This window comes from Pongo abelii, chromosome 3 (assembly GCF_028885655.2).
Source record: "Pongo abelii isolate AG06213 chromosome 3, NHGRI_mPonAbe1-v2.0_pri, whole genome shotgun sequence".
NCBI lineage: Eukaryota > Metazoa > Chordata > Mammalia > Primates > Hominidae > Pongo > Pongo abelii.
The window spans coordinates 19775308-19789102 of NC_071988.2; the positions used below are offsets into that span (position 1 = coordinate 19775308).

At 40.6% G+C, this 13795-nt stretch overlaps 1 long non-coding RNA gene across 6 annotated transcripts in view; it reads right to left on the reverse strand.

Moving 5' to 3' along the window:
* LOC129059233 (uncharacterized) overlaps positions 1-13795 on the reverse strand; it is an 88986-nt gene that overhangs the window by 62973 nt on the left and 12218 nt on the right. Inside the window, exon 1 of one of the 6 annotated variants that reach the window (XR_010139633.1) lies at positions 3371-3753. The exons of 2 other annotated variants lie outside the window; for them this stretch is intronic. This is a non-coding gene — a long non-coding RNA (uncharacterized LOC129059233). Of the gene's footprint in view, positions 1-3370; positions 3754-13795 lie in introns of those variants that run through there. 3 more of the 6 variants (XR_010139630.1, XR_010139628.1, XR_010139629.1) reach the window with 3 other exon arrangements.

Below are 13795 nucleotides of genomic sequence, written 5' to 3' on the forward strand. Positions count from 1 at the left end.
GGGAGAAGGGAAGCCAGGCAACATGGCTGCCAAGGGCCCCAGTCCAAAGTGGGCAAGATGCGGGTGAGGGGATGACCAGGGTGGGTCCCTCAGCTTGGCAAGGCTGACACCAAAGCCCATGCTAACACCCACCACTCTGTCATCTTCCAGGGCACTGTAATTTTAGAGACTTATATGCACCTCACACTTTTCCCTTTTCTTCTTTTCTCTTGCCCTTTTCTCTCTTTTTTCCTCCAATTTTGTCTTTTTATATCCCTTAGAATTTAGTGAACACTCTGATGGAAACACCAGCCTTCTACACTTGTGCTCAGATAAACTGTGGACTGTAGCTGTGTTGATGTAGAGTCTGGCATTTTCTACAAAGAGCAGGCTCCTTGTACGGGAAGAGAGCTATGAGTCCCCAAAGCAAAAGGCCCACCGTGCTTTTTCAACAGCCACACCAAACTTGTCCTGCTTTGCTAAAAACTACAGAGAGCTATGTGTTTTGTCTTAATAAAAGTGACCCTGTTCTTCTGTGTGAATCTTAAAGATCAGTGTTACAAGTTCTCAACAGCTGTCTGTGGGTGGGGTGTCAGCTAAGGAAGGGCTATTTTTAGATTTCAGTCAGGTAAATATACGAATAAGGTTACCACATAGTTTCTAGGATCCCTTTCCTTCTCACTTGGCTGTTGTTCCTCTGTTACCCAGGCTGGAACATTTGGACTGTGAATTTCACTATGACAGTCTGTATCTGTGATGGTTAATACTGAACTTGATTGGATTGAAGGGTACAAAGTATTGATCCTGGGTGTGTCTGTGAGGGTGTTGCCAAAGGAGATTAACATTTGAGACAGTGGGCTGGGAAAGGCAGACCCACCCTTAAGCTGGGTGGGCACCATCTAATTAGCTGCCAGCATGGCTATAATATAAAGCAGGCAGAAAAACATGAAAAGACTGGACTGGCCTAGCCTTCCAGCCTACATCTTTCTCCTGTGCTGGATGCTTCCTGCCCTTAAACATTGGACTCCAAGTTCTTCAGTTTTGGGACTCAGACTGGCTCTCCTTGTTCCTCAGCTTGCAGACAGCATATGGTGTGACCTTGTGATCATGTGAGTTAATACTTAATATACTCATATATATATATATCCTATTAGTATATATATTAGTATATATATATATCCTACCATATATATATATATATATATATTTTATTAGTTCTTTCCCTCTAGAGAATCCAGACTAATACAGTATCTTCTCTTTTACAGTTTTAGAACCTGCCAAGGAAGGGTATGCAGAGTTTTGCAGTGCCTTTTACATGCTGTGCTAAATCCAATGCCCATGCCACATTCCTTTTCATTGATATAAAGGCAACTTGAAGATGGGATACTATTGACAAGGGGTCACAAGTACCCTCCACTCATTTCTCTATGCAGCCATCCCATGAACAGTCACTGCACAAGAACTCCATTGGCTCTGTTGGATGCCATGCTAAGAACAGGATGGACACCAAAGAGTAAAGCTCAACAGAACCAGATCCAAAGTAGCAAACAAGCCAGGGGTGGAGACTTCAAATCCTAAACAGTAATGCAAGGGTTCCACAGACATAAAATATCACAAACATAAGTCTTTAGAAGCAACTTTTGATTCTGTACCAAGAAAATGACATGGACAAGAAATAAAACATTTCATGATACAGTCAAGTTTAAAGCTGCTGTTTGTGTGGATCAGCAGAAGGAACATTTTTAACAGAGGTAATAGTAAATGGGCAAAGGATGTCCAGCAATAAATAATTTTTTTTTCTTTTGAGATGGAGTCACCCAGGTTGGAGTGCAGTGGTGCCATCTCAGCTCACTGCAACCTCCGTCTCCTGGATTCAAGAGATTCTCCTGCCTCAGCCTCCTGACTAGCTGGAACTACAGGCGTGTGCCACCACACTTGGTTAATTTTTGTATTTTTAGTAGAGATGGGGTTTCTCCCTGTTGGCCAAGCTGGTCTCAAACTCCTGACCTCAAGTGATCTACCTGCCTCAGCCTCCCAAAGTGCTGGGATTACAGGTGTGAGCCACCATGTCCAGCCCAGCAAGAAATAATTCTGTCAGGAAAGAAGGATACTCAGATGAGAGGCTTATCTTAGTCTGTTTGGGCTGCTATAACACAACACCATGAACTGGGTAGCTTGTAAACAGCAGATATTTATTTCTGACTGTTCTAGAGGCTGGGAAGTCCAAAATCAAGGGAGACTTCATGTCTGAGGAGGGCCTGCTCCCTGGCTCATAGATGGTGCCTTCTTGCTGCATCTGCATGGTAAAAGGGGTGAGAATTTTGTAGTCCTTTTAAATAAGAGCATTAATCTCATTCATGAGGGCTCTACTTCCATGTCCTAATCATCCTCCAAAAGCCCCACCTCCTATTATCATCTCACTGGGGGTTAAGATTTCCACATATGCATTTTGGGGAGACAAAATATAGTAAAAGCGGAAGAAGATGAGGTGAAATGGTTCATGTAGTGGGCTGAATAGTGTGCCCCCCACCAAACTCATTCAAGTGAATCTCAGAAAGTGACCTTATTTGGAAAAAAAGGCTTTGCAAACTTAAGTAGTTAAGATGAGGTCATAATGGACTATAGTGGGCTCTAAATCCAATGAATGATATTATTGGGGGAAAAGAAAAGAAGAGAGGATACATAAAGAGACACAGGTCAGAAGGCCATGTGGAGATGGAGGAAGAGATTTGAACAATGGGTCTACAAGCTCAGGAGTGCCAAGGGATGCTGGGAACCCCCAAGAGTTAGGAAGACTCAAGGAAGGATTCTTCCCTAGAGCCTCCAGATGGAGCATGGTCCTGCTGACACCTTGAGTCTAGCCTCAAAAGCTGAGACAAAATGAATTTATCCTGTTTTAAGCCCCCTGTTTGTAATAATTTATTATGGAAACCTTGGTAAACTAATGCAGTTAGGATCATGCAGATTAAGAGTCTCACTCTGTAGTTAGACGCACCAGGAGTTATATCACAGCTCTGCTACTTCCTAGCTGAGAAACTTTGGACAGGTCAACTTCTCCACACTTTAACTTCCTTAGCTATAATATGGATAGATAATACCTATCACATGTGGCTTCTGTGAGAATTAAATGAACTAAAATATACAATGTGCTTAACATTGTACCTGACACAGAGTAAGCACTCCACCCATGTTTCTTATAATCTCTACTCTCATTATTTTTAATAATATCACACTGAGTTTTCTCTGTATTTGAAGTACTGTGATGGATGCTACAGGCAATATGAAATTTAATAAGATATTTCTTACCCTTAAATTACTTTCTTAGTCAGCTCAGGCTACTATAAAAAGTACCATAGACTGGGTAGATTAACAACAGACATTTATTGCTCACAGTTTTGGAGGCTCAAAGTCCAAGATCAAAATGCTGGCAGATTTGGTTCCTGGTGGAGGCCAGATTCCTGGTTTGTAAATAGCCACCTTCTCACTTCCAGCTCACATGGCTTTTTCAATGCTTGGGCATATGGAGAGATAGGGAGAGAGGGAGAGAGGAGTGAGAGGAGAAAGAGGAGGGAGAGAGGGAGAGAAGAGAGGGACAGTGGACAAGAGGGAGAGAAGGAGAGAGGGAGACGAGGGAGATACCTCTGTCTTCATTATCTCATAAGGGCACAAATCCTATCATGCAAGTCACACCCTCATGACCTAATCTAAACCTGATCACCTGCCAAAGGCTTAAGTAGTTAAGATGAGGTCATAATGGACTATGGTGGGCTCTACATCCAAATACCATCCCATTGGCGGGTAGGGCTTCAACATATGAATTTGGGGAGTGGACACATTCAGCCCATAACAATTGCTAAAACTAAAAAGAATTCGATCATCCACACCTCCACAAGGCACTACAGTGAAAACTTCAACAGAATGTTATCTATTGATCTTTTACAATAAATGTTAGATTTTCTAAAATAAAACCCATAAAATGACATTTCCTTTTCTCTAACATTCTCACTTCTATTTTATGCAGGAGGCCGCAAGCATATGTAGACACTTGAGAGACCTCTTGTGTTAGAAAATGCAGGAAATGTTTGGCTCTAAGACTAGTTTTACTGGCAAAGAGCAAGTTGAGACACAGCTGAATACATCCAGTGGGGGAACCAAAAAAAAAAGTCTGGCAGGTCAGCATCACCCAGACCAGGTTGGATCTTGATCGGTTTCTTAGGGTCATTGTTCAACTCTTGCCAGACTGTGCCTTTACAGATAAAGTCAAACTAAATGTTTTAACAAGTGGTTAAAAAACTGAATTTTCAAACCTGTTAAGTCATTGCTTCTTCCCATCCGGAAGAGACTGGGAGGCAGCTCTCCTGTCAAAGTCTGGCTGGTGAATTCCTTGGGGTCGCGCTCACAGCGCACAGAGCTATTCATCATTTTAGCGAGCATCCTCAGAGGGGAGCAGCAGTGATTTACATGCTACAGATAAATTATGATGCCTCTCATGATGTTATCATCATTTCGGCTCATGGATTTGAACACTTTTCTGGGAGAGGACTTTTTTCACCCTTTCTTAAATGATGAACAACCCCCAGACAGATTATATTGTAGTTGTCAAGTAAAAAGATATAGGTATGTTTTCTTAAACAGCTCAGCCACCACCGCTAGTCAGCCTAGCAACAGGAAAACATTGTCTACTGAGAGTTAACTGTTTATCCCACCTGGAAAAGATCAAACTTTCCTGGTCTTTTAGTCTTATTCTATTTAATGATACATTTTCTCCTGTAGTTTTGCCTGGCTATTTTTTTTCTAACAGGATATAAGCTAGATCAAGCAAAAAGCCTCCTTCTTTATTCCAATAAATTTGCAAAGTAGCACTGCTCAGATTTAACTTCATTTTAACTTGAATAGTTCCGGTCTCCCATTCTGTCCCGTGCCACAAGCCAGTGGATGGAACAAAGATTTTCCTCTCTTCAATGCTATCTTGTAAGATTCACATGGCTTCTGTGGATGGTGTGCTCTACCACGGTCTTGGGTACTAGAACATGCATTTCTAAAACCAGTATGGTAGCCCAAATAATACCTCCTTCTCAAATATGCCGTAATCCATAGAACCTGTGGAATGTGCTACCTGGCAGGAGGGAATTAAGGTTTCAGGTGGAATTAAGTTTGCTAGTCAGCCATCCTTGAGGTGAAAAGATGAGCCTGGATTATCCAGGTGGGCCCAGTGTAATCACAGGAATCCTTAAAAGTGGAAGAGAGAGGCAGGACTTTCCCTTTGGAGGGATGTGGTATGAGAAAGATTCTACTGACCATTACTGGCTTTGATGATGACAGGACAGCCACAAGCCAAGGAAAGTGAGCAGCCTCTAGTAGCTGCAAAAGGAAGGAAAATGGATTTTCCCTGAGAACATCCAGAAAGGAATGCAGCCCTGCCGATGCCTTGATTGCAGCCCAGTGAGAAACATTTCACGCTACTGACCCCCAGAACAGTAAAATAATGAATGTGTGTTGTTTTGAGCCACATGTTTGTGATAATTTGTTAAAGCAGAAATAGGAGACATAGCAGAAAAGGAAGCATAAGATTTTAATTTTCTTTCATTTTGAACAACCAGCGTAGCTTTGTTTGTGCTGCTATAACTAAATACCAATGACTGGGTAATGTATAAGGAACAGAAATTTATATTTTACAGTTCTGGAGGCTGAGAAGTCCAAGATCAAGGCACTGGCAGGTTCAGTTTTCTCATGAGGGCAGCTCCTCCGGAGGGGAGGAACGCTGTGTGTTCACATGGCAGAAGGGCAAGTGATTGAACTGTGTGAAGCTTTCTCTATAGGGGACTTAATACCATTCACAAGGGAGGAGCCCTAGCGGCCTCATTACCTCTTAAAGTCCCCATTGCTTAGTACTATCACATTGGCAATGCCTGCAGTTTGGCTGAACGAAATGTTTTGTGTTGGCTGAACGAATGATTTGTGTCCAAATATACCAAGGCAAACTCCCTCTCACTGTCAAAGTCACCGATTCCTCTTCAGTGCCCTGGCTTCTGAGTTCCCCTCTGTAGGGACTTCTCATTCTCCCTTCACTTGCACAACAGTTCACGACTAATATTCCTTGAGCTCCATTGAGCCAATCTGCTCACTTTTCCAGCTCAGCCCTTGCTCTGATTTTCTTAGTTGATCCATCAGTACTTCAAAAGGAAGCAGTAAGGTATTTCCCACTTCCTTAGCCTCATTCCTACTCTTTGCTTTATACTTGGTGTTCAAACCCTCAAAAATGCTTGGGGCTTCCAAATACATCATTTGTTTCATACAGTCATAACATGTGTGCTGATTGGGGGAGGGAGGCTGTTTGCTCTTTTAAGTGTGTGCTGGGAATGTTCGTGTTCTTTTGGTTCAGGTGACAAACTCATATTTGTCCTTAAAAAATTACACCATGGGCCGAGGGTGGTGGCTCACACCTGTAATCCCAGCACTTTGGGAGGCCGAGGTGGGCAGATCATCTGAGGTCAGGAGTTTGAGACCAGCCTGGCCAACATGGTGAAACCCCGTCTCTACTAAAAACACAAAAATTAGCCAGATGCAGTGGGGTGCACCTGTAGTCCCAGCTACTTGGGAGGCTGAGGCTGGAGAATTGCCTGAACTCGGGAGGTGGAGGTTCCAGTGAGCCAAGATCGTGCTACTGCATTCCAGCCTGGGTGACAGAGTGAGACTCCGTCTCAGAAAAAAAAAAAAAAAAAAAAAAAAAAATTACACCATGTAGTATATGTAGTACTCGCAGGAGAATTCTTTGATTTCTTAATGTTATTCAAATCTTCTACTTTTAAGCTTCTTTACTATGTTATTGGCACATTTATTGCTCACTGTATGTATAACTGTGCTTCCTCCTTTTCTGCCCTCGTTTTAGTGTCTACAACCTCATGTCTAAAAACAATGTGTATTACAGCAGGCTTTTATTCACTGTGTCATGAGTTAATGAATAGGTCGTATTTAAGAATTTTATCTTTGGAATTTTAAAGTAAGAAGGCATTTGCACTTACATTAAGGAGAAAATACATAATTTTCACATAGGAGAAAAGAGACTTCTGTCATAGTGCCCTGAAATATAGGAAGGCAAAACATCTTTATTTTTTAATAGTATATATTTTTCATGAATAAAGGTATCAGTATAGTGTTAGGAAAAAAATGTGTCTAAGTGTTTCCAGTTGTGAGGTTGGGGCTGAATTACTTAGTGTCTGGTATTCAATTCAGAGTAGATGTTTTATATGATTAAGATTTTATAATGTGTGTTGTTTAGTATAAAGAAAAGAGGAAAAACAAAGAATTCCTAAAGCTAGTTAATTACATTTAATGGAATCGCTTAAAATTATTGGCTTGTTAGACAGTAGATTTTGAGGAAAACATTACTGCTATTACATCCCCCCATCCACATATCTGTTAAAATCTCTTTGAAATGAACATAGGTTGAGAGGAAGAGGTTAAGGTCAAGTTTATATAACTGAATCATCTGACTAGATGATTATTTTGGCTGTCCTCATGATTGATTTTTCTGTGTCATTCAGAATTAATCAGGAGAAAACTCAGGTAATCAGATCAGCTGAGCCAAGCCTGGTTCGATGACCATATGTGACATGGCTAAGGAGTTATTTCTTCACATGCCATGTCCAGTGATCATCAACCAAAAGGGGAATCATTGGGTTTTCCTTTGGGACCTGTGATTAAGTGGAGAGAGGGGAACTCAGTTTTAGTTGCATTAGAGTCTAACGGAAACAGCAACTATGCACTTTGCAAATGGTCAAGACCACGGAACTTGTTTTCAGGATATTATTGGTTGATAATTTGAAACCAGAGTTCATGACTGCATTATTTTCAGTAAGGTAAATATTCCTAGAGATTCTAATTATTTTGTGAGTATCTCTTCATTAGAGAAGAAGAGTCCATGAATCACTAAGAAAATATTCTTACTAATATTATTTAAAAGAAATTCTGTATTGAAAGAGTTTGCAAAGATGTAAACCTTGACAGACGGGCACTAGGTTGTCAGATTTAGCAAATAAAAATATAGGACATTCAGTTAAACTTGAATTTCAGATAAACCGCAAGTTTTCAAGCACAAAGCTTTCCCATATATTGCATGAGACATACTTTTGCTGAAAACCATGTGGTTTATCTGATATTTAAATTTAGCTGGACATCTCCATGTTATCTGGCAAACTTCACAGGTATCCTCTGGGATATAATATCTTTAATGTCTTTAAACAACTGCAATTTTAGCAGCAAGTATGTGAAACCAACTAAATGTTCTTTTAATGACCATCTTTAATTATTTGATTGGAGGAGTTATAATTTAAAGATGATGAATATGGGTGAAAGCTCAAATGTGTTTACTAAAAAAGTTAGTAAGTATAGTTTGGAAAGAAGATGACACTAAGTAATGACTCTGGGAATTGTGCCGGAAAAATTTATAACAGTTGTATAGTACTTTGTATTCCGCTTGATGTATTAGATGGGATTACTGCCATACACTGAGAAGAAAAATATACCTTGTGGATATTTTGGTAGCTAAGATGATAGAATGAACTTGTTCAAGGAAATGTGGGAGTAGAAGAGGAAGCTTAGGGTTGGAGTTCATCAGAATAGCAATTACCCAAGCAGGTCAATTTTTTTAGGAAAATATATTTTGATAATTGAAGTCCAGGAGGAGACCACCTGGCTCATCCACAGTGACCTTCAAGATGTAAATACCCAAGTGATTTATGTCATTTTTAAACTCTGTATCTCCAGTTAATGGCTATTCTTTGGATTATTTGGGAGAAAAACAGCTGGTTCTTGTAATTATTATTAAGGGATTTGGATCAATACAAAGAAGACACTCTGTTCTTTTAAACATTTCTTATGCAACATCATATACAACCCACTGCCTGCCCTCCCCCCTCCCCTGGCCCTCTGGCTATCATATCGCTCTCTGACTTTTAATCACAGACTCTGTCTATATAACTCTATAAAAGTCCAGCCAAAGAGCCAAATATTTAGCCAGTCCTCCGGATATTCTGTTCTCAGCATTTCAAATATCATTTTGTTGAAAAACATCTGGGTCCTTGGCCATGACAAAAACAGTTGTATCTTTCTTCATCAAGGATACTTGGCCTTATATAGCCAGAGAAATAAATTAACAGGACCAAAAGATGCCTAAAAGCATCATCTGAGGAATCTCTTGTTTCTAAACAGTTAACATCGAAATCAGGGTTTCTTAATAGCAACAGCGGCACGGTTGACATTTTGGACCAGATGATTCCTGGTTATGGGGGGCTGTTCTGCAAATGGATGGATATTTTGCAGCATCCCTGCAAAATAGATGCCAGAAGGACTTTTGCCTCCTAGTCGTGACAATGAAAGTGGTCTCCAGACATTCCCCAATACTCCCCGGGGAGAACAGTTGAAAACCACTAACCTAAAGTATCCAATTTCGATAGTCTTATCCAGTGCCAACCAGCCTAGAAGGTAGCTATTAGAAGCTGAATTTAGTTTAGAGAGAGTAACAGAGTGCCAAGAATGGACATGGGATAGGACAGCAGAGAGCAGAAGCATAAAGCCATAGAAATAACCAGAGCCAGCCGAGCGCGGTGGCTCCCACCTGTAATCTCAGCACTTTGGGAGGCCGAGGTGGGTGGATCACGAGGTCAAGAGATCGAGACCATTCTGGCCAACATGGTGAAACCTCGTCTCTACTAAAAGTACAAAAATTAGCTGAGTGTGGTGGTGTGCGCCTGGGAGGCTGAGGCAGGAGAATCGCTTGAACCTGGGAGGCAGAGGTTGCAGTGAGCCGAGATCATGCCACTGCACTCCAGCCTGGTGACAGAGCGAGACTCCATCTAAAAAAAAAAAAAAAAAAAAAAATAGCCATTTCTTTCATTTGTTCATTCTACACCCATTCATTCATTCATTTGTTCTTTTGACAGATACATATTGAAGGCATACCTAATAGAAGAAACTGTTCTAAAGTCTGGGTATTCAACAAGAAAGAAAACACAAATTTTATGTTCTCATGGAGCTTATATTCAAATGGAGTGTGGGGGACTTGAATAAGAAGGCATCTAAAGTACCTGGTGTTCACAGATGCTAAGATGAGAAGTAGTGCAAGAAAAAGAGAAAGGCTCATGAGGGAGGGTATCCCTCAGGGTCTGGTTAGGAAAACACCCAGCAATTTTAGGAGTAGAATGTTACAGAGGGAATGGGTTAACAAGGTATAGGAGGAACACAAAGGCTACAAAAGTGAAAAGAGAATGCAGAGATAACACAGAGATAGTAGCTTCAGAAAGTTGCTGCCACTCCCTCCCAGGGCTGGCGGTACAAAGGCAACAGGGTCAAGTTGTTAGAGCCTAGAAACTTAGTAAAGATTCCGGTGGCACTGGGATCCAGACCACTGAGGAGGTGGAGATGGCCCTGCCTGCCATTGTTTGTGGCTATGGAACTGAAGTTAAAAGTCCTGGAGCAACTGGGTGGCTGACCAACTGGGGATGGTATCTCTGAGGAACATGCTAAGACTGCTGCAGAAAGTTGGGAACACATCTGTTCACCGTAACCACCTGCTGAGCTGGCCTGACACCAGCAGGACCAGCAAGCCAACAAAAAAGAAGAAAATGTTCTCAGCAGCTCACCTGCCTCCCAGTCTGCTTCCAGCACCCTATTGGCAGAGTTTATTAGGGAGTCAGCAGCATAGGGGAAATGCTGTCTACAGAGACCCAGCGCCAGCATTACAAAGTAGAGTGTGAAAGGGAGGGTTGAGGCTGAGAAACACAGCTTCATAACCAGCGCAGGGAGGCTACTCTTTTATATAGGAGGCCCTTCAAGCCTACCCCACCCTGATTCGGAGAATGTCTGGGTCATTTTGCTCTGTGCATGAAAGTGCTTCAGGAGAATCATCCCCCACACCGTGAACTCCTTCACGGTGTGGGGGATATTACTTATCTTATCACAAAATGTGTATTAAGTGAATGAGTGAAATGATACCTTTGATATAATTCTTGTAGCATTAGTGACTTTTTCAGCTTGGGTAATTCTGATTGCTAGTATGTGTGCGTGTGTGTGTGTATGTATGTGTGTGTGTGTGTGTACTTTTTCGACATTCAATCTGATTTTAATAAATATTAACTAGGTGCCCACTAAGTGCAGAGCTCTGCATCAGATGCTACATGAGACCTAAAAGAATTAAACCTTGTCCCTAAAGGACTTAGAATATCGATTCTTGTGTATGCCATCTGGTGCATATCACTATTTTAAAAATGTCTTTTTTAAAAAAATTTCTTGAGGTCTTTTGAATCCTATTCTTCTCTGTTTTTAAAGATATTAGCGATGCACATCTCCTCCTACCCCACTTTAGTCCCCAGCTTTATCTCTTTTATGAACAAAATTAAATAGATTTCCTCCCAGAAGCAATCCTTTGGTAGAAAATTGTATAAAGAGAGAAATTAACTCTTTCAGACTCCCAGGGTGCTATTGCTAAATGTTCTATAAAACTCCTTCCTAATAGTAATTAGGAAGGAGAGAGACTTGGCATCCTGGAGAGAGACTTGGCATCCGGAAAATAGCATCCAATATGTATGCATTTATTTTCCTCCTTGTTATGTCATGGGGGGACATGAGTGCAACACACCGAAGATAAAGAAGGCTAAGGGACGCTTGTTCATAAATAAGAATAAGATAAGGGTATAGGCTGGGGGATTTTAGTCTCCCAACATACTTTGAAGTTTTGGCTCCTTAGATAGCCCGAGCATGGATTCCTGCCTTCTGCTCCTGTAGAAGGTGAAGGGGGTGGAGGCTGCTGTGACTAGGGCTATGACACTAACTTTGGCTGTTAATGGTGGCCTTCCTTAGCCTATCTCCAAGAACATGGATACTACTACAAGTCATGTGCTGTTAACCAAGTATTTTGCCCCTTTCCTTCTGAAGTGGCACTCTATTAAACAGTAATATTTTCTTCCCTTGTTGCTTAAAATAAATGTTTTTAAGGCCTATGAATACTTTGGTCAATATTAGTGGTTTTTCATACTTCCTTCTGTAGGTTTTTAGGGAGAAATGCCTACACTGTTCTTTGAATTGCTTCATTATTGTTATTCCCCAGATCTTCTCCATGTGTTAAAGATCCTAAGAATTTTAAGCTCAGACTTTTGCCTCTGTAAATATATTTTTTTAAATGGCTGCATAATATTACCGGTGGACATGATTCCTAACCATAGCTCTACTTTGCAGTCAGTCCATCCCCAAAAGACCATCATAGAACACACACTGAATGTTCTACATAGGTTGGGAAAAATCTAATGTTAAATATAATACAAAGAGACAACCAGTGATAAAGTTTAAATCCTGAGTCTCCAAGCACATTTTCTTTGAGGGATTCCTTTTTCTTTAGTTTGAGGTAAAAGACTCCAGCAGAAAGGATCTCTCTTGACATCCAAAAGCCCTACTAGTAATGCTCCTGGGTGTAGGTGTCATGAAAATGCAAAGGGTCTCTTACATGTGGTCAAAAACGTTTCAAAGCAGCTCAGCAGATGTATTAGGCTATAGTCGTTCTCCTCTCCTTAGCATTTGATCAAGATAAGCATTTCCAGTCAATGCTGATTGCATTTAGCCTGACCATGTTTTTGTACGTTTCAATGCTGATCCTATTTTCTCCTTTTAATCGTACAAATATATAAAAATAAAGAAAATAATTTTGCTAGCAGTTGAATTACAAAATGTGTTCAACACTCCATTAATAAAATCTCTATCTTGTTCAACATCTCCAGTAAATAGCCTTTATATATTTCCTCTCTTCTCTTTGCCAGCTGACAATAGAAAACATTAGCTGGAGTTGAATGCGGGAAAGCAAAATAAAAGAGATAGTTATCCACTGCCATCTAGTGGCTAAAACCTAAAATTCAACCAAAGTTTTTGGATCTTTTTCTTCTAACATAGTGGAAAAATAAATATTGGAGCATATTTGCACATTTAAAAGTCTTAATTCTTTTAAATTTTTGAATAAAAATCTGAACAGGTAATAAACACATTAAAATTAAGTTTATTTTAACTCCACTACTCACATCTCAACAACAAGACAGGTAAGATCGTTCATGTGGAACAAAAAATGAAAGCAAGAATTGACAAGTACTGGGTTATCTTCCCAGGGAAGACAGCTAATGAGGGAGGTTTTACCCTAGCTTAGACCTTAATCAGAAAATTATAGATATCACTGATGGAGTCAACTTGTTAATTTACCTTCATTCTGCTGTTTGGAGCTATCTTATTTCCAGCACTAATAATCTCTTTCTTTAAACCAATGTGGGGGCCAAAGACCAAAGTCAGCCAATGCCTCTCAGCAGCAAACAAGTATTTTAGAGATTCTAGCATTGAAAGTTAGAGTTTGGGAACACAGATTAACCTTTTCACAGAGTTTTGATATTGCTATTCAAGGCTGCCCTACTAGACAACTAGAATTTACTCCAAATACGGAGAAATCAAGTGTACTATTCTCTAGAGAAACAGAACCAATTGTGTGTGTGTGTGTGTGTGTGTGTGTGAATGAGAGAGATATTTAAGAAATTGGCTCATGTGTTTATGGAGGGTGCCATGTCCAAAATTTGCAGAGCAGAGCCTCAGAGCCAATGCTGCGGTTCAAGTCTGAAGGCTGTCAGCTGTAGATTTCTCTCTTGCTTCAGGGAAGGTCATTCGTTTGTTCTATTCAGCCTTCAACTGACTGAGTGAAGACTACCCACCTTATGGAGGGCAATCTGCTTTACTCAAAGTCTACTGATGTAAATGTAAGTCCCACACCAAAACAGCCTCACAAAAACATCCA